Raw genomic sequence first — 18121 nt, forward strand, 5'->3', positions numbered from 1 at the left:
CCCAAGGCAGGAGAATCATTTGAGGCCAGGAGCTCGAGACCAGCCTGGACACGATAGTGAGACCCTGTCTCTTAAAAAAAATAGAAAATAAAAACGTCTTGGTGTCATATCCAAAGTTTGGAGTTCCGTTCTGCATTCATCCTACAAGTGTCTGAGCGTCTGTGTCCAGGACTAAGTTCGACGCCTGGGCTGTGCCTTGGCCCTTGTGAGGTCGCAGCCCCTGCCTCCCTATCTCCCTGTGCTCTGCCTCTTGGTGTTGGGGGGTGGGGAAAAAACTGGGTGCATTTTCTGCACTTTTCCCCTTGTAGGAAGCAAAACTTGAAAATTTCTCAGTAGTTGTCTGCATCTTAAGCCTTCCAGAAGCTTCTTTGGTTTCATTTGTTCACGGATACTCTCACTGCCTCGGCCCCTGGTTTTTAGGAGCTGAGGTTAAAATGGGCCCTCACTCGAAAACTTGACTGGGTAAAGTGCTTATAGTTACGGATTTTTGTGTTGTTAAAAATTGACAAGAATGTGGAAAATCTGAATAAAGGCAAGCGTCCTCGGGCTGCGTGCAGCTGGTGGGAGTCGAATTTAGAATTAAAACTTGAGCGTGCAATCAGTTTAGTTAATCATGCTTTTATTTGCATGTTTTAGGAACCATCACCATTGCTGGAGGCACCTGACAAATCCTAGCCAATTTTTGGAGCATCTCCACCCAGGAACCTCGCCATCCAGAAGTAAGTAACACAGGCCCGGCCCCCAGGTGGCACCACAGGACCAGGGCCCGGAAGGCTATGGCCTCTTCCCTGGGTGGCCTGCCAGGGAGAAGGTGGTGGCCTGCCAGGCTCTGAATTCCTGGGACATCCAGGCGTGAGCTGTGCTTAGACGGGAGCCTGCGGTAGGGAGGTTCTTCTGGAAGTTTCTGCATGAAGCCTGTCTGCTCTGGGCTTGCATCTCGCCCTTTGGCATCGAACCACCCGACCCTCACTTCTAGAAACCGCAAAAGCTGCGGCTCCTCCTGCCTTTCGAGTGATATTGGGGTTTCCCCAGGACCCACTACCCTGTCTGCATCGGCCCTGGGGACGCCTGGGCTCGTGGGGCATTCCCCCACACACTCTCAGAAGTGGGGAGCAGTTAGAGCAGGGGTTTCTAAAAATGGGAGACTCCTTTTTTTTTTTTTTTTGAGACGGAGTCTTGCTCTGGGAGACTCCTTTCTAAATGCCTCTGAGATAGTTCCATGGCCTGGCTGCCCCGGGTTTAGTTCCTTTTCTTGTGCCTTTCTTACAAGCCAAGGACAGTAGGCTTAAAGAGGTGCCTCTGCTGGCAGCCCAGGGGGACCACTCAGGAGAAGAGAGAGAATGGCCTTATTGCTTCTGGCCATATCCATAGGGCCCGGGTGACCCAGTGGAGAGTGTCAAGTGTGGGATGAGCAGTGCTGTGTCCTCCTGTCAGGGCGGAGATGGCAGTGGCAGCGGTGGCTGGCAGAGCACTGGGGAAGGGCGGCCTGGTGTGGCGTTGCCCTTGGATTCTGTGCCACTTCCCTGTGCAGAGGGAAGAAGGTGCCTGTCCAGGGCCCCTTGTAGCTAACAAGAGCGAGTATGGACTTGAACTGGGGCCCTTGAGTCATTTGTGGGTGCCTTTTCTGTTCTGCCACGATTAGGACCTTGAGGAGGGTGGTAGAGCCTAGCCTCCCTTGGGAAGGCATAAAGTGTAAAGGAAGAGGCTCTGGGCACCTGGTTGGCAAACTATGGCCCCTGGACCCAATCTGGCCCCCCGTTTTTATAAATAAAGTTTTATTGGCACGTGGCTGTGTCCATTTGTCTGTGCATTGTCTCTGGCTGCCTTCTCCTCACAGAAGAGAAGTGGGGAGCAGTTCCACTTGGGAGAAGTGAATAGCTGGAAGAGAGGGCGTGAGCTGCGCGTCTGAAGACATCTCCTATCTGGGCCTGTGCAGAAAACCATGCGCTGCCTCTTGTCCCGGTTAACTCACTGCTGGCTGGGGCAGGATGGACGAGTCTCTTAGTGACTTGGTTTGGAAATTGGCAGCTCTGTCTGTGCCTCTTAAAATCGTGCTTTTACCCTTCAAGTTTATGCTTTGTTACAAGATGGTCAATTTACTAAAACTCAACTGTCTTCTTTGTACCAAGATTAACATAGCACAAACCAAGTAAACAATGTGCTCTGTCAGTTAGCTTTGTTTTTTTGAGACAGGGTCTCGCTGTGTCACCCAGGCTGGAGTGCAGTGGTGTGATCATAGCTGACTGCAGCCTCCACCTCTTGGGCTCAAGGGATCCTCCCGCCTGAGCCTCTTGAGTAGCTGGGACTACAGGCATGCACACCACACCTGGCTAATTTTTTTTATTTTTGTAGAGACTACGTTGCCCAGGCTGGTCTCAAATTCCTGGCCTCAAGTGATCCTCCTACTTTGGCCTCCCAACGTGCTGGAGTCACAGGTGTGAGTCACCTCATCCTGCCTTAGTTCACCATATAGCCTTTGATAAACCCACTTGATATCTGAAGGTGCTGAGTGCAGCAACGAGGAGGTGCTAGAAAGTATTCGGGGAGAGCACGGGAGACAGGAGTGAGGGAGCCGGGCTCCTGCTTCCGAAGGCCTGGAGCTGAAGGAGAAGAGGAGCTCAGGGCAAACCGTGTGGGCTTGCTGTGGTTTGGCAGGTCCCCCGATAGGCTGCCTTCACTTTGTAAAAGTTAACTTTTACTGAGATGAAATTAACACGCATCATATTCACTCTTTAAAGGATACAGTTTGGAAATGTGGGTGCCCTCGCAGGGCTGGGCAGCATCACCACTAATTCCGGAGCATTTCACTGTCCCAGAGGAAGCTCTGTCCCCCCTCAGCAGTGGCTCCCCATCGCGCCCCCACACCCCTAAACCAGCCATCCCCTTCCTGCCTCTGGACTGGCCTGGCCTGTCCTGGACATCTCTTAGAAATGGGATCACGCACTGTGTGGCCTTTTGTGCCTGGAGTCTCTCACTGAGTGCGACATCCTCAGAGATGAACCTCAGTTCATCCACGCCGTGGTCTGCGTCAGAGCCTCACTCATTTTCGTGGCTGAGTCGCGTTCTGCTGTGTGTGGCGCGTCGTGCGGGCTGCTTCCCTGCAGACGGGCGTTCATGTGGCCTCCTCTCTAGCTGTTGGGAGTCGTGCTGCTGTGGACGTTGGTGTGCAGGTGTGGTGTGGATATGCATTTCCATTTCCCTTGGGTCAACACCTGGGTGTGGAATCGCGGGTCCTAGGGTACGGTCTGTTTAACCTCAGGAATCGCCTGCCCGTCTCCACGGCGGCCGCACCCTTCAACATTCCTATGAGCTCTGCCTGAGCGCTGCCTCTGGTTTTGGAAACGTCTCTCGGAATAGTCGCCCGCTTTCTCCATTCCCACCCTGGAGCCGTCGCTTGGTGCATGGGGGGAGCTGGGCTGCGGGCGGCAGGGGAAGGGGGTCCCCCGGCAGCTGCGAGTCGGCCTGTCCTCCTGCCTGCTTCCCGTGCCTCTGCTGTTGGCTTATTCGAGTATTGAATCATAGTGGCTTTTTCCTCCTAAATAGAATGCTAGGTTATCTTATTCAGGCCTTGTAACTTTTCCTGCCCTGTAAAAAAGCACACCTTGAACACCTCGCTTTCTGTCTCTGCGCACAGATAGGTGTTGGGTGGGGGCTGATACAAAACACCCCTGTCTGGCTAGGCGCGGTGTCTCACGCCTGTAATCCCAGCACTTTGGGAGGCCGAGGCAGGCGGATCACCTGAGGTCAGGAGTTCAAGACCAGCCTGGCCAACATGGTGAAACCTCGTCTCTACTAAAAATACAAAAATTAGCCAGACGTGGTGGTGCATGCCTGTAATTTCAGCTACTCGGGAGGCTGAGGCAGGAGAATTGCTTGAACCTGGAGGCGGAGGTTGCAGTGAGCCCAGATCGCACTGTATTACTCCACCTGGGCGAAAGAGTGAAACTGTCTCAAAAAAAAAAAGAAAGAAAACACCCCTGGCTGCGGCCTCGGGTGTCCCTGTGTCCTCCAGCCCTTGGGGTGGGGCCACTCTGACATCATGCGCCATTTTGGGGAGTGTCATGACCAGGAGGACATCTTTTGTTTTTTCTTTTAATTAAAACAAATGCTAGGCTGGGCATGGCAGCTTATGCCTGGAACCCCAGCATTTTGGGAGGCCAAGGCAGGTGGCCTTGATTGCTTGAGCCCAGAAGTTCAAGACCAGCCTGGGCAACATGGTGAGACCTGGTCTCTACAAAACAAATACAAAACTTACCTGGGTGTGGTGGCATGCACCTGTGGGGCAGGAGGATGGCTTGAGCCCAGGAGTTCCAGGCTGCAGTGAGCTGTGATTGTGCCACTGCACTCCAGCCTGGGCGATACAGCAAGACTCTGTTTCAAAAGATAAAATCAAATCAAAAACAAACACTGAAGGGAAAGGGTAGAGTGCAGGCCTGGCACAGGTTTCTTTTTTTGTTTGTTTTTTGTTTTTAAGACAGTCTCGCTCTGTTGCCAGACTGGAGTGCAGTGGTGTGATCTCGGCTCACTGCAACCTCCTGGGTTCAAGTGATTCTCCTGCCTCAGCCTCCCGAGTAACTGGGATTACAGGAGCACACCACCACGCCCAACTAATTTTTGTATTTTTTTTAGTAGAGATGGAGTTTCACAGTGTTGGCCAGGATGATCTTGTTCTCTTGACCTTGTGATCCGCCTGCCTCGGCCTCCCAAGGTGCTGGGATTACAGGCGTGAGCCACCGCGCCCGGCCGGATTTTTAATTTAAGAGACTTGGCACGCATTTTTCATTTGCCTGTCTGCTTTCCATAGGCCCCCAAGCAGGGGCGATGTGTGATTGTCCATTTGTTTTCTCCTCTGCAGTTTGGCGGTCCTTGGGTAGAAGGACTGAGCGTTGAGCTTGGGTCAAACCACTGGTTTTATGGGCAGAGTCGAGTCGCCCGGAGGTGGTGACTTGGGCCACGTTCCTTGTGAGGGTTTTGTTTGGCTCATTCATTCAGCATAGGCGGGCCCCATGGCCATGTACTCGTAGTCCTGTGTTCCCTCTGAAAGTGTGGCCCTGGTCCCTTGTCTCCTGGGGATTAGTGGTAGGGCCAGGCCTGGCCCTGGGAGCTCTGGGTCTTGAGCCTGTTCTTCCTCACACCACCTCTCCTGGGTACACAGGGCACAGGGCACAGGACCTCCGCCTGAGGGCCACTGTGCTCAGGCGTGGCTCACATCTCGTGGCTTCGTCTTGAGGCTGGTTCGTCTGCTTGTCTCACCACGCTTAGGCCTGAGTGTCTGAAGAAGTAATGAGCTGCAAACCTCATGACCTGGAAATCCCGCCTGTCAGAGCCCAGGCCTCAGGAGGAGGCAGCTGAGGATGTTGGGGGTGCCAGCAACTGGAGCCCGCTTCTACCTGCCTCACTCAGGCCGCTGGCCACCCCCACAGACGGTCCCGGGAGTAGCTCTGTGACCACGCGCAACTGTTCCTGCTCCGCTTCCTGGAGCTGCCTATGTCTGTCGGTGTTGTGGGGGAACCGGGTTGGGAGAGCTCGCCCCAGTGTGTGATTTTCTGGAAACTGTGCTCCTGTCTGAGTGAGCGCAGGCAGAGGTGTGCTGGGCAGGAGTGGTCTCCAGGTGGGAGGGCTTGGAGGGACGTGGGGGTTGGTGGGTTTTTTTTAAAGTTTTAATTCGTAGTTTTTATGGGTACAAGCTATGCTTATTTCTTTGTGTGGTACATTTTCCACATGGCAGTTGTGGTGGACTGAATAATGGTCCCCACAGATGTCCACATCTTAATCCCTGGAACCCATGAATAATTACTTTAAATGACAAAAGGGACTTTTTACGGGTGGGACTGAGTGAAGGACCCTGAGCTGGGAGATGACCCTGAATGATCCGGGGAGCCCGATGTCCTCACCATGTCCTCATGAGAGGAGGCAGGAGGGTGAGAGTCAGAGGCTGGAAGAGGCTGTGCCGTGCCTGTAGAGGTGGAGGAAGGGCCTTGAACTGAGGGAGCCTGGCACGCACTGGTGCTCTCTGGAGTAGGACGAAGCAGAGAACGTTCTGGTGCCAAGATTTTCTCTTTCCTGCCTGAGGGCCCTTTATGTACATTAGACCAGAGACAAGCGAATCCCAGTCTTGCCAGGGGAGGCATTTGGAGCTGCTCGTGGGACGTGGTGATGCGGTGCCAGGCCTCATGCCCGGAGCTTGGGCCGAGGGGCGTTCTCGTGCCGCCTCTGTGGCCAGGTTTCACTTGGGAGCCTGGCTACATCGCGGGTTCCTCCTGGGCCATCTGACTCGGGGCTCCTCTGTCCTTGGTCCCTGCTGGGAACTGTGCTTTGGCAGCAGGAACCCAGTGAGATGGCAGCACAGGGGCCGGAGGCCAGCTGGGTCTCACTGGGGCGGCAAGGGGCTTCACCTGACGGCTAGCCCTCCCGGGACAGGGACCAGCTGGGACTCACTGGGGCAGCGTAGGGCTTTGCCTGTTGCCCAGCCCTCCCGGGACAGGGACCAGTGGGAGCAAGAGAATGAGGGCCTGAGGAAGCCCCCACACTTCCTACCCACAGAGGAGGGCCTGACACTTTTTCAAAAACAATGCACTCTTTTTTTTTTTTTTTTTGGAGACAGGGTCTCATTCTGTCCCAGTCTGGAGTACAGTGGTGCGATCAGGGCTTACTGCAGCCTTGATCTGCTGGGCTCAAGGAATCCTCCTGCCTCAGCCTCCGAGTAGCTGGAACTGTAGGTGTGCATCACCACGCCTGGCTGATTTTTAAATTTCTTGTAGCGATGGGGTCTTGCTATGTTGCCCAGACTGGTCCTGAATGCCTGGCAGCAAGCGATCCCCCACCTTGGCCTCCCACAGTGCTGGGGTCACAGGCGTGAGCCCCCGCCCCCAGCCTTCTCATTTTTAAACTGATTCTTCGTCATCAGTTTCTGTGCGTGGCTGCTGAGAGCCATCACCTGGCTGTTTCTTGGGTGGCCCTTGAGCCCCCACACCTGCATCCTGCCCCACCTTCAAGTTCTTCCATCCCAGACTGGACTCTGGGTCAAGGAGAGTCCTCAGATCCTGGGGACATGTGGACAGGATGCCCGCTTGGCCCCAGCAGTGCCGGTGCAGGTGGGGTGGAGGCCTGATGGGGTTGGCCAGACTGTGCCCACCTGAAGCCCCCTGCCAAGCCCCTGCATCTGAAGACTGCAGAGTGAGGGCAGCAGCCCAGGAGGGTGTCCTTGGGCCGGGTGTGTCAGCGATCAGGAGAGCAGCCAAGGCTGGAGCGTGCGGCCCTGCTCAGCCCAGCCGGAAGGGTCCACTCTCACTTGTTCCTCTCTCAGGTTGCGGAGGAGCTGTCCAGGACAGCCAGGGTGGGGCTGCCCATAAGATACAGATGCTGGTCCCACGTCATGGTCACAGCAGTAGGGCTGAGGAGCCAGGCCTGGCCCACGGTGTGCAGGGTCCCTGGAACAAACAACTGCCTTAAAAAAAGGCTTTAAGGCCAGGTGCAGTGGCTCATGGCTGTAATCCCAGCACTCTGGGAAGCCAAGGTGGGCGGATCATGAGGTCAGGAGTTTGAGCCCAGCCTGACCAACATGGTGAAACCCCATGTCTACTAAAAATACAAAAATTAGCCGGACGTGGTGGTGGGTGCCTGTAATCCCAGCTACTCAGGAGGCTCAGGCAGGAGAATTGCTTGAACCCGGGAGACGGAGGTTGCAGTGAGCCGAGATTGTGCCACTGCACTCCAGCCTGGGTGACAAGAGCGAGATTCCATCTCAAAAAACAAAAACAAAAAGGCTTCATTGTGATACAATTTGTGAACCATACAAGTCACCCATTTGAAGCATGTTATTCAGTGGTGTGTAGTTTACTCAAAAGGCTGCTCTTGGGCCTCAAAATGAGTAGAGGGGAGAAAGGGACCCTTTTTTTGTTAGCGATTTTGAGAGCTGGGTTGGGTTAAACGACTTTCACGGTAAACTGGGGGCCAGGGTACCCAAGCCTGTCTTGAACCCCGAATAAACAAGAAACCCAGGGGCGGGGCGTAGTGGCTCATGTCTTATAATCCCAGCACTTTGGGAGGCTGAGGTGAGAGGATCACTAAGCCCAGGAGTTTGCCCTGGTCTCCCAGCTTCCTCTCCGGTCCCCCAGCCAGGAGCAGCTGTAGAATCTGCGGACCCAATGTGAAATGAACCCACAGGGTTCCTGTGCTAAAACGGTGAAGAATCTTCAGATGGGGTCAGCTGGGCCTTAAACTGTGTATTTAACTGAGTGGGGCCTAGGGTACCAGTGGGGGTTGCATGCCCTGGAAGCCAGCCGTGCCTGCCATCCACTTCCCACAGCCAGAGAGAGCTTTCTAGAAATTTCAGTTGGATCCTGTCTTCTTGCTCTGAACCACTCGTCGGCTTCCCCTCCAACCCCACAGGAAGGGCAGGCTCCTTCCAGCCCAGCCCCAAGGGCCCACCCTGGTCTAGCCTTGACCCCGCCTCCTCCTCTGAGCTCCCTGCCCTCCGGCCAGTCGGGCCTTAGCTCTTCCCTGGCATTGCGGGGTCCTTCCCTCTACTTGGACTTTCCTCCTGCTCTGGACCCCCCAGAACTTGCACTGCTGCGTGTTTGACCATCACGTCCAGACGCAGCCCTGCTGCCGCCCAGACCTCTCTGGTCCCAAACCAACTTCGTTTATCTTTTTCTGTTTTTAAAATTTATTTATTTATTTTATTTTACTTATTTTTTTGTTTTTGAGACAGAGTTTCACTCTTGTCGCCCAGACTGGAGTGCAATGGCATGATCTCAATGCAACCTCCACCTCCTGGGTTCAAGCAGTTGTCCTGCCTCAGCCTCCCGCACGCACTGGTGCTCTCTGGAGTAGGACGAAGCAGAGAACGTTCTGGTGCCAAGATTTTCTCTTTCCTGCCTGAGGGCCCTTTATGTACATTAGACCAGAGACAAGCGAATCCCAGTCTTGCCAGGGGAGGCATTTGGAGCTGCTCGTGGGACGTGGTGATGCGGTGCCAGGCCTCATGCCCGGAGCTTGGGCCGAGGGGCGTTCTCGTGCCGCCTCTGTGGCCAGGTTTCACTTGGGAGCCTGGCTACATCGCGGGTTCCTCCTGGGCCATCTGACTCGGGGCTCCTCTGTCCTTGGTCCCTGCTGGGAACTGTGCTTTGGCAGCAGGAACCCAGTGAGATGGCAGCACAGGGGCCGGAGGCCAGCTGGGTCTCACTGGGGCGGCAAGGGGCTTCACCTGACGGCTAGCCCTCCCGGGACAGGGACCAGCTGGGACTCACTGGGGCAGCGTAGGGCTTTGCCTGTTGCCCAGCCCTCCCGGGACAGGGACCAGTGGGAGCAAGAGAATGAGGGCCTGAGGAAGCCCCCACACTTCCTACCCACAGAGGAGGGCCTGACACTTTTTCAAAAACAATGCACTCTTTTTTTTTTTTTTTTTTGGAGACAGGGTCTCATTCTGTCCCAGTCTGGAGTACAGTGGTGCGATCAGGGCTTACTGCAGCCTTGATCTGCTGGGCTCAAGGAATCCTCCTGCCTCAGCCTCCGAGTAGCTGGAACTGTAGGTGTGCATCACCACGCCTGGCTGATTTTTAAATTTCTTGTAGCGATGGGGTCTTGCTATGTTGCCCAGACTGGTCCTGAATGCCTGGCAGCAAGCGATCCCCCACCTTGGCCTCCCACAGTGCTGGGGTCACAGGCGTGAGCCCCCGCCCCCAGCCTTCTCATTTTTAAACTGATTCTTCGTCATCAGTTTCTGTGCGTGGCTGCTGAGAGCCATCACCTGGCTGTTTCTTGGGTGGCCCTTGAGCCCCCACACCTGCATCCTGCCCCACCTTCAAGTTCTTCCATCCCAGACTGGACTCTGGGTCAAGGAGAGTCCTCAGATCCTGGGGACATGTGGACAGGATGCCCGCTTGGCCCCAGCAGTGCCGGTGCAGGTGGGGTGGAGGCCTGATGGGGTTGGCCAGACTGTGCCCACCTGAAGCCCCCTGCCAAGCCCCTGCATCTGAAGACTGCAGAGTGAGGGCAGCAGCCCAGGAGGGTGTCCTTGGGCCGGGTGTGTCAGCGATCAGGAGAGCAGCCAAGGCTGGAGCGTGCGGCCCTGCTCAGCCCAGCCGGAAGGGTCCACTCTCACTTGTTCCTCTCTCAGGTTGCGGAGGAGCTGTCCAGGACAGCCAGGGTGGGGCTGCCCATAAGATACAGATGCTGGTCCCACGTCATGGTCACAGCAGTAGGGCTGAGGAGCCAGGCCTGGCCCACGGTGTGCAGGGTCCCTGGAACAAACAACTGCCTTAAAAAAAGGCTTTAAGGCCAGGTGCAGTGGCTCATGGCTGTAATCCCAGCACTCTGGGAAGCCAAGGTGGGCGGATCATGAGGTCAGGAGTTTGAGCCCAGCCTGACCAACATGGTGAAACCCCATGTCTACTAAAAATACAAAAATTAGCCGGACGTGGTGGTGGGTGCCTGTAATCCCAGCTACTCAGGAGGCTCAGGCAGGAGAATTGCTTGAACCCGGGAGACGGAGGTTGCAGTGAGCCGAGATTGTGCCACTGCACTCCAGCCTGGGTGACAAGAGCGAGATTCCATCTCAAAAAACAAAAACAAAAAGGCTTCATTGTGATACAATTTGTGAACCATACAAGTCACCCATTTGAAGCATGTTATTCAGTGGTGTGTAGTTTACTCAAAAGGCTGCTCTTGGGCCTCAAAATGAGTAGAGGGGAGAAAGGGACCCTTTTTTTGTTAGCGATTTTGAGAGCTGGGTTGGGTTAAACGACTTTCACGGTAAACTGGGGGCCAGGGTACCCAAGCCTGTCTTGAACCCCGAATAAACAAGAAACCCAGGGGCGGGGCGTAGTGGCTCATGTCTTATAATCCCAGCACTTTGGGAGGCTGAGGTGAGAGGATCACTAAGCCCAGGAGTTTGCCCTGGTCTCCCAGCTTCCTCTCCGGTCCCCCAGCCAGGAGCAGCTATAGAATCTGCGGACCCAATGTGAAATGAACCCACAGGGTTCCTGTGCTAAAACGGTGAAGAATCTTCAGATGGGGTCAGCTGGGCCTTAAACTGTGTATTTAACTGAGTGGGGCCTAGGGTACCAGTGGGGGTTGCATGCCCTGGAAGCCAGCCGTGCCTGCCATCCACTTCCCACAGCCAGAGAGAGCTTTCTAGAAATTTCAGTTGGATCCTGTCTTCTTGCTCTGAACCACTCGTCGGCTTCCCCTCCAACCCCACAGGAAGGGCAGGCTCCTTCCAGCCCAGCCCCCAGGGCCCACCCTGGTCTAGCCTTGACCCCGCCTCCTCCTCTGAGCTCCCTGCCCTCCGGCCAGTCGGGCCTTAGCTCTTCCCTGGCATTGCGGGGTCCTTCCCTCTACTTGGACTTTCCTCCTGCTCTGGACCCCCCAGAACTTGCACTGCTGCGTGTTTGACCATCACGTCCAGACGCAGCCCTGCTGCCGCCCAGACCTCTCTGGTCCCAAACCAACTTCGTTTATCTTTTTCTGTTTTTAAAATTTATTTATTTATTTTATTTTACTTATTTTTTTGTTTTTGAGACAGAGTTTCACTCTTGTCGCCCAGACTGGAGTGCAATGGCATGATCTCAATGCAACCTCCACCTCCTGGGTTCAAGCAGTTGTCCTGCCTCAGCCTCCCGAGTAGCTGGGATTACAGGCGCCCGCCACCATGCCCAGCTAATGTTTGTATTTTTAGTAGAGACGGAATTTCACCACGTTGGCCAGGCTGGTCTTGAACTCGTGACCTCAAGTGATCTACCCACTTTGGCCTCCCAAAGTGCTGGGATTATAGGCGTGAGCCAGCATGCCCGACCTTACGCTTTTTTTGAGATGATCTGGCTCTGTCGCCCAGGCTGGAGTGCAGTGATGTGATCACAGCTCACTGCAGCCTCAAACTCCTGGGCTCAGTCGATCGTCCTGCTTCAGCCTCCCAGAGCACTGGGACCACAGGTGTGCGCTGCCAGGTCTGGCCTTCATTTCTTTGAAGCTCTTGCTCACCTCTCGGTGACGTCATTGATTAGTCAGTCTCCAGATCAGGCCCCGTTTCGTCCCAGAACCGAAACTCTGCCTGGCACGCGGTGGGACCTGCACATTTGCTCAGCGGAGGAGGATTCTGGGGACCTGGGTTCCCCGGGCTAGCAAGTTGGCTCGGAGCGGCCCATGGGCCAGGTCCTGGTGGGGCAGGCTGGGGGCAGCACAGAGTGGGCACAAGGGAGTTTTGTGGTTTTGAAATTGAGTTTGTATCATGAGCTTTACTGCTTTTGTAAAAACTTGCTAGCATGGTGCCGAGAGAAATTCAAACAGTAGTTGAGAATAAAGTCCCTCCCTGCCCCTGCCCTAGTGTCCCCATAGGAGCTGACTGCCGCCCCCTTTCTGCAGCATTAACTATGGTCTAGAATCTTCTAGAAGGATGGGGCAGGGTGGCGGGAGCAGGGCCCGAGGGTCCCAGTTGTTTGGAACTGTGCCGGCCCGGCTCCAGCCAGTCACACCAGGGGGCAGCCGAGGCCTCCTTTGGCCCAGCTGAGGCCTTCACAGCACCCCAAGGCCCAGAGCCCCGTGAGCAGGAGACGGAGAAAGGGGTCTCCAAGGAAGGGTGGGCCTGGCAGCAGCACTGTGAGCGGCGGCAGGTGCGGGGGTGCCACCAGGCAGAGGCCCGCAGAGGCGGAGGCCGGCATGGTTGCCCTGCATCTGTTTCTGCATGTGTGTGTTTGTACCAGGGCTGCTAAACATGCACGGCAGGTGTTGTGGCGCTCACCCCAAACCACAAGAAGGATGTGTCTCCCGTGAGCGTGAAACCCACCACCACTCCATAGTGTCGGCTCACACCCGGCTATTTCCCACACCTCCCCGCCTGTCCCCAAGCCAAAAGGTCTGGGATGAAGCTGCCGTTTGCTTTGCGTGGCTGGGGATGTCTCCTTGGCCTCTCTTAGCTGAGAAGAGTGCCAGTTTCCTCTCTTCTTTTGCGAGTTCAAGAGGACATTATTCTTTCTTCTTTCCATCCTTCCTCCCTTGCTTGCTTCTCTCTCTTTTCAATTTTTTTTTTTTTTTTGAGACAGAGTGTCTCGTCACCCAGGCTGGAGTACAGTGGCGCAATCTTGATTCACTGCAACCTCTGCCTCCCGGGTTCAAGCAATTCTCTTGCTTCAGCCTCCCCAGTAGCTGGGATTACAGTCGTCCACCACCGCGCCCGGCTAATTTTCATATTTTTTAGTAGAGATAGGGTTCACGATGCTGGCCAGGCTGGTCACGAACTCCTGACCTCAGGCAATCCGCCCACCTCGGCCTCGCAAAGTGCTGGGATTACAGGTGTGAGCCACCGCGCCGGTCTTCTTTGTGATTGTCTTGCTAAGAGCTTTATTGGATGTAATTTGCACACTCATTTGTCCAACCCATTTAAAGTGTCCAGCTCCACGGTTTTCAGTATATTCAAACACTTGTGCAGCTATCATCACAGTTTGATTTTATTTTTGTTCATTTACTTTTTAGAGACAGGGTCTTGCTCTGTTGCCCAGAGGCTGGACTGCAGTGGTGCAATCATAGCTCACGGCGGCCTCGCAATCCTGGCCTCAAGCGATCCTCCTGCCTCAGCCTTTTGAGTAGCTGGCAGGGACGCAGGCACGCACCACCATGCCTGGCTAATTTTTTATTTTAATTTTTGGTAGAGATGGGGTCTCCCTATGTCGCCTAGGCTGGTCTCGAACTCCGGGGCTAGAGCACCCCTCCCACCTCAGTCCCCCAGTGCTGGGATGACAGGTGTGAGCCACCGCGCTGGCCACAGTCAGTGTAGAACATTTGCCTCTCCCCTGTACAGAGAAGCCCTGTAGCCTGGGGTGTAACACACGGCCTTTTGTGTCTGGCTTCTCTCACTATGACGTCCTCAGGGTTCATCCATGTGGCGTCTGTGTCAGAGCCTCGTTCCTTTTCATGGCTGCGTCATATTCCCCCGCACGGAGGGGCCGTGTTGTGTTGGTTCATTCTTCGTTGGTGGACCCCTGGGTCATTTCCAGCTGTGTCTGTTGGGAGTTGTGCTGCTGCAGACATGGTGTACAAGTTTCTGTGTGGACAGATGTTTTCATTTCTCTTGGGCAGATACCTAGGAGTGGAATTGCTGGGTCAAGTGTGATTTATGTGTGACATTTCCAGCAACCGCCATGCTATCTTGCAGAGCGGCCGCCCCACGTCACCGTCCCGCCAGCCTGTGTTCGAGGTCCCCGATTTCTCCACATCCCCACCCCCAGTGTCGCCGTCTGTCGTCCTGATTCTGGCATGCTGGTGGGTGTGAGGTTGTGGCTCATTGTGGGTCTGATTTGCATTTCCCTGGTGCTGAGTGCTGCTGGGCACCTTTTCATGTGCTTCTTGGCCATTTATCTACTTTGGAGAGCTGTATACACAAGTCCGTGGCCTGTTTTTTTGTTCGATTTTGAGACAGGGTTTCTCTCCTGTTGACCAGGCTGGAAGGCTGGAGTGCAGTGGTGCGATCTTGGCTCACTGCAAACTCTGCCTCAGCCTCCCAAGTAGCTGGGATTACAGGTGCAGACCACTGCACCTGGCTGATTTTTGTATTTTTATGGAGACAGTCTCACTCTGTTGCTCATGCTGGTGTCAAACTCCTGGCCTCAAGTGATCTTCCTGCCTTGCCCTCCCAAAGTGCTAGGATTACAGGCATGAGCCACCACGCCCACCAGCCTTGGCCCATTTTTCCTGGGCTGTTGTCTTTGCCTGTGAGTTGAGAGCCCCACTCCTTGGTGTGTCACTGTCGTGAGCGTGTCGCTGTTGCCGGGCAGCTCCTCCGGCTCCTCCAGGGTGTCTGACGCCCCCGAGTCATCCCATGTCGTCTGTCTGCCACATTCCTGGTGACCTGGAAGATCGGCCACAGGGCGGCATTTCAGTAAATTCCTTCTTACCTGTTTAGCTGTATTGCACGTGCGTCAAGGTTATGGTGTGTGGAGATTGTGGACCATTTTAGTTTTTCTCTTTATAATTTACCTCCTAAGCAATGTCATTTCAAAAGACACAAATGGCTGGGCGTGATGGCTCATCCCTGTAATCCCAACACTTTGGGAGGCCAAGGCGGGAGGATCACTTCAGGCCAGGTGTTTATTAGCAGCCTGGGCGACTTGGCAAGACCCTGTCTCTGCAAAAACTACAAAAATTAGCCAGGTGTGGTGGTACACACCTGTGGTCCCAGCTAGTTGGGAGGCTGAGGCGGGAGGATGACTTGAGCCCAGGAAGTCGAGGCTGCAGTGAACTGTGACTGTGCCACTGCACTCTAGCCTGGGCGTCAGAGCCAGATGCTGTCTCAAAAAACAATTTTTTTTTTTTTTTTTTTTTTTTGAGATGGAGTCTTGCTCTGTCGCCCAGGCTGGGGTGCAGTGGCCAGATCTCAGCTCACTGCAAGCTCTGTCTCCCGGGTTTACGCCATTCTCCTGCCTCAGCCTCCCGAGTAGCTGGGACTACAGGCGCCTGCCACTTCGCCTGGCTAGTTTTTTGTATTTTTTAGTAGAGACGGGATTTCACCGTGTTAGCCAGGATGGTCTCGATCTCCTGACTTCGTGATCCGCCCGTCTCGGCCTCCCAAAGTGCTGGGATTACAGGCTTGAGCTACTGCGCCCAGCCAAAAAACAAGTTTTTTAAGAAGTGCACCAGGTTGCCCCTAGGGGGCTGTGGTGGGTGAAATGCCTGAGCACCTGTGCCAAGAGCAGCTCCTGGTGTCACGGCTCCACCTTCCAGATGGAAGGACTGTCTGGGTCTCCACAACGTGGGTTTTGATGCGTAACCTGCCACGAGCTTTTGTCATCCGACATTGCAGTGTGCAGCTGGCAGCTGTGGCCACACGCTTTCCAGATGAGCTCCCACAACCCCGCGAGGTGTGGGGAGCCCCCCGTTTTTTTATTTATTTGTCTATTTTTTGAGACAGGATCTCTGTCACCCAGACCGGAGTGCAGTGGCGCAATCACAGCTCACTGAAGCCTCGACCTCCCAGGCTAGAGTGGTCCCCCTGCCTCTGCCTCCCGTGTAGCTGGGACCACAGGTGTGCACCACCGTGCCTAGCGCTTTCCTGTCGTACAGAGCACGAGTTTGAGGCGTCCCTTGGGCCGCCCAGCCCTGCCCCAGGCCCTGTCCTTCCTGGGCCCAGCTGGTCTGGGGGACACAAGACTGTGGCAGGCCCCATACTGCATAGGTCACCCTGTGGCCAGGCCTGTGGGGCAGGTGGACTTAGATGACCTGGCGATCAGAGCCTGCAGAGAGGGATGGGCCAGCCCCCCACAGGACTCTTGCTTGAGGGCTTCCTGGGAGCTGATGGCTCTTGCAGTGGGTTACAGGGAGGCAGGAAGAGGCCATGTGTGCGCTGGCCTGCGGAGCGGCAGCCAGGGACGAGGGCTGCTGGGTGCACATGGGTCCCAGAGCCTCCACCAGCTGCCAAAGCACAGGGGGAGACTCACGCGGTCATGGCAGTGCCCTGGCATAGCATGCAGCCCAGCTGTGTTCCGTGTAGCCTAGGCCCACAACCACCCCTCGTGGGCCTCTGTGCCCTCCTCAGTCAGCTCGGTCAGTCGTGGCACCACCTGTGATGCACAGAGCAGGGCCAGGGACCCAGTAAGTGCTAATGTGGGGACCCCTGCAGCCACCACCGCGCCTGGACGTGGGGACCCCTGCGGCCACCACCGCGCCTGGACGTGGGGACCCCCGCGGCCACCACCGCGTCTGGGCACCATTGGTGGCAGATCCAGGGATGGCCTCAGGCCTTTTGCCTGGCCTCTAAGGGCTGGGAACCAGTGGGAGGCCCAAGGTGACCGCGTTCTGCCGCCCAGTCCTCCCAGAGGACCACCCTAACCACTGGCTACTGGCCCTTTGTGGCCACTGGCCCAGCTCAGGCCGGCATCGAGGGTCCCACAGTGGTCCAGCTGCAGCCTCTGCTCCCTCTGAGCTGGTGGCTCCCTGGGGACAGTGCGCAGGCCCTGGGTGAATACTGCATGGCCACGTCCAGGTGAGAGCGGGAGGTCAGGTGCGGCGTAGGGGGGCATCCGGGCGCCTGTGGGGCTGGCGGGGTCTCAGGTGAGGATTAGGTACTGCGCCCTGGCTGTGAGCGAGGGACCTGCTGGGACAGTGTGGTGGCCTGGGAGGCCCCGCACAGTCAGAGGCTGGTCTCTGGACACAGGCAGCTCTGGTGACTGTGACAGACGCCTTGCCTTTACAGACACTGTGACTGTCTGCATTCCTAGGCTGCGTGTGGTCACATGCCATCCACGGTGCACTCGGGGCCTCCTGTGCAGACACTGGCCTTGCAGCTGCCCCATGGGAGAAGCCGCGAGGACTCTGCACAGTGGTGGTGGGCAGGGCCTCAGCCCACGTGGGCTTGGAGCTGTGGGGTTTTGTCAAACCCAGTGAGGGTCTCAGCCACAGCCCAGCCGGGGGTGTGACGTCAGGGCTGGGGCTCAGCACTGGGTATAAGTCCTGTGTGCTGCAGGTGGGGTATGGGGTGGACCCAAGGCAGTAGGGGGAGGCCAGGGGGCACCCCCAGCTTTGCTTTTGCCTGGATGGAGGGTTCTGGATGCCGGTGCAAGCCTAGCTGGGGCCTCCCTGCTGTCCTGAGTGGATTTCTGGGTGCATGCTGCCCTCTAGTGCCCACGGTGGGGGCGCCTTCAGGAGCGGGTGGCTGCGCCGTGGTGGCTGGGAGCCCTGCTCCCGCGACTGCCTGGGCAACTCCCTGCCTTGCTGCCTCACGCTCTAGGTCACTTTGGGGGTCACAGGGTGGGGAGGTGGAGTTTGTTATTTTTTTCTAAGTTTTTGGGTTTCTGTGGACTAAGTTCCTTATTTCCAAATCCTAGAGGAATTCTGTCGTCTTTCTGCCTTTGGAGACTTTAACCTGCCAAGGAGGACCCTTCCGCAGAGTCTATGATTGAAGTCCCTTCCTGGTGGGCTACCTAGTGGGCTACCAGTTCCCACCCCGCAACACCTGGGGCCAGAGGGAGCTGCTCCCGCCCGCAGCCTCCTTGGAGAGGACAGTCTGACTCTGGTGTTTGTTTCCAGGCGGGTGCTGGCGGTGGATCTCTTGGCCTGGAGACTCAGCTGCGACCCCCGTTCTGTACAGGGCTGGTGGGCTGCGACCCCCGTTCTGTACAGGGCTGGTGGGCTG

The 18121-nt window shown here is 55.9% G+C and overlaps 1 protein-coding gene across 1 annotated transcript in view; it reads left to right on the top strand.

The window, feature by feature from the left end:
• KDM4B (lysine (K)-specific demethylase 4B) overlaps positions 1-18121 on the top strand; it is a 166578-nt gene that overhangs the window by 13901 nt on the left and 134556 nt on the right. Inside the window, exon 2 of the mRNA XM_011967374.1 lies at positions 637-719. The gene's annotated coding sequence lies outside the window, so the exon portion shown is untranslated. The remainder of the gene's footprint in view (positions 1-636; positions 720-18121) is intronic.

This window comes from Mandrillus leucophaeus, unplaced genomic scaffold, assembly GCF_000951045.1.
Source record: "Mandrillus leucophaeus isolate KB7577 unplaced genomic scaffold, Mleu.le_1.0 Scaffold8, whole genome shotgun sequence".
Taxonomy (NCBI): domain Eukaryota; kingdom Metazoa; phylum Chordata; class Mammalia; order Primates; family Cercopithecidae; genus Mandrillus; species Mandrillus leucophaeus.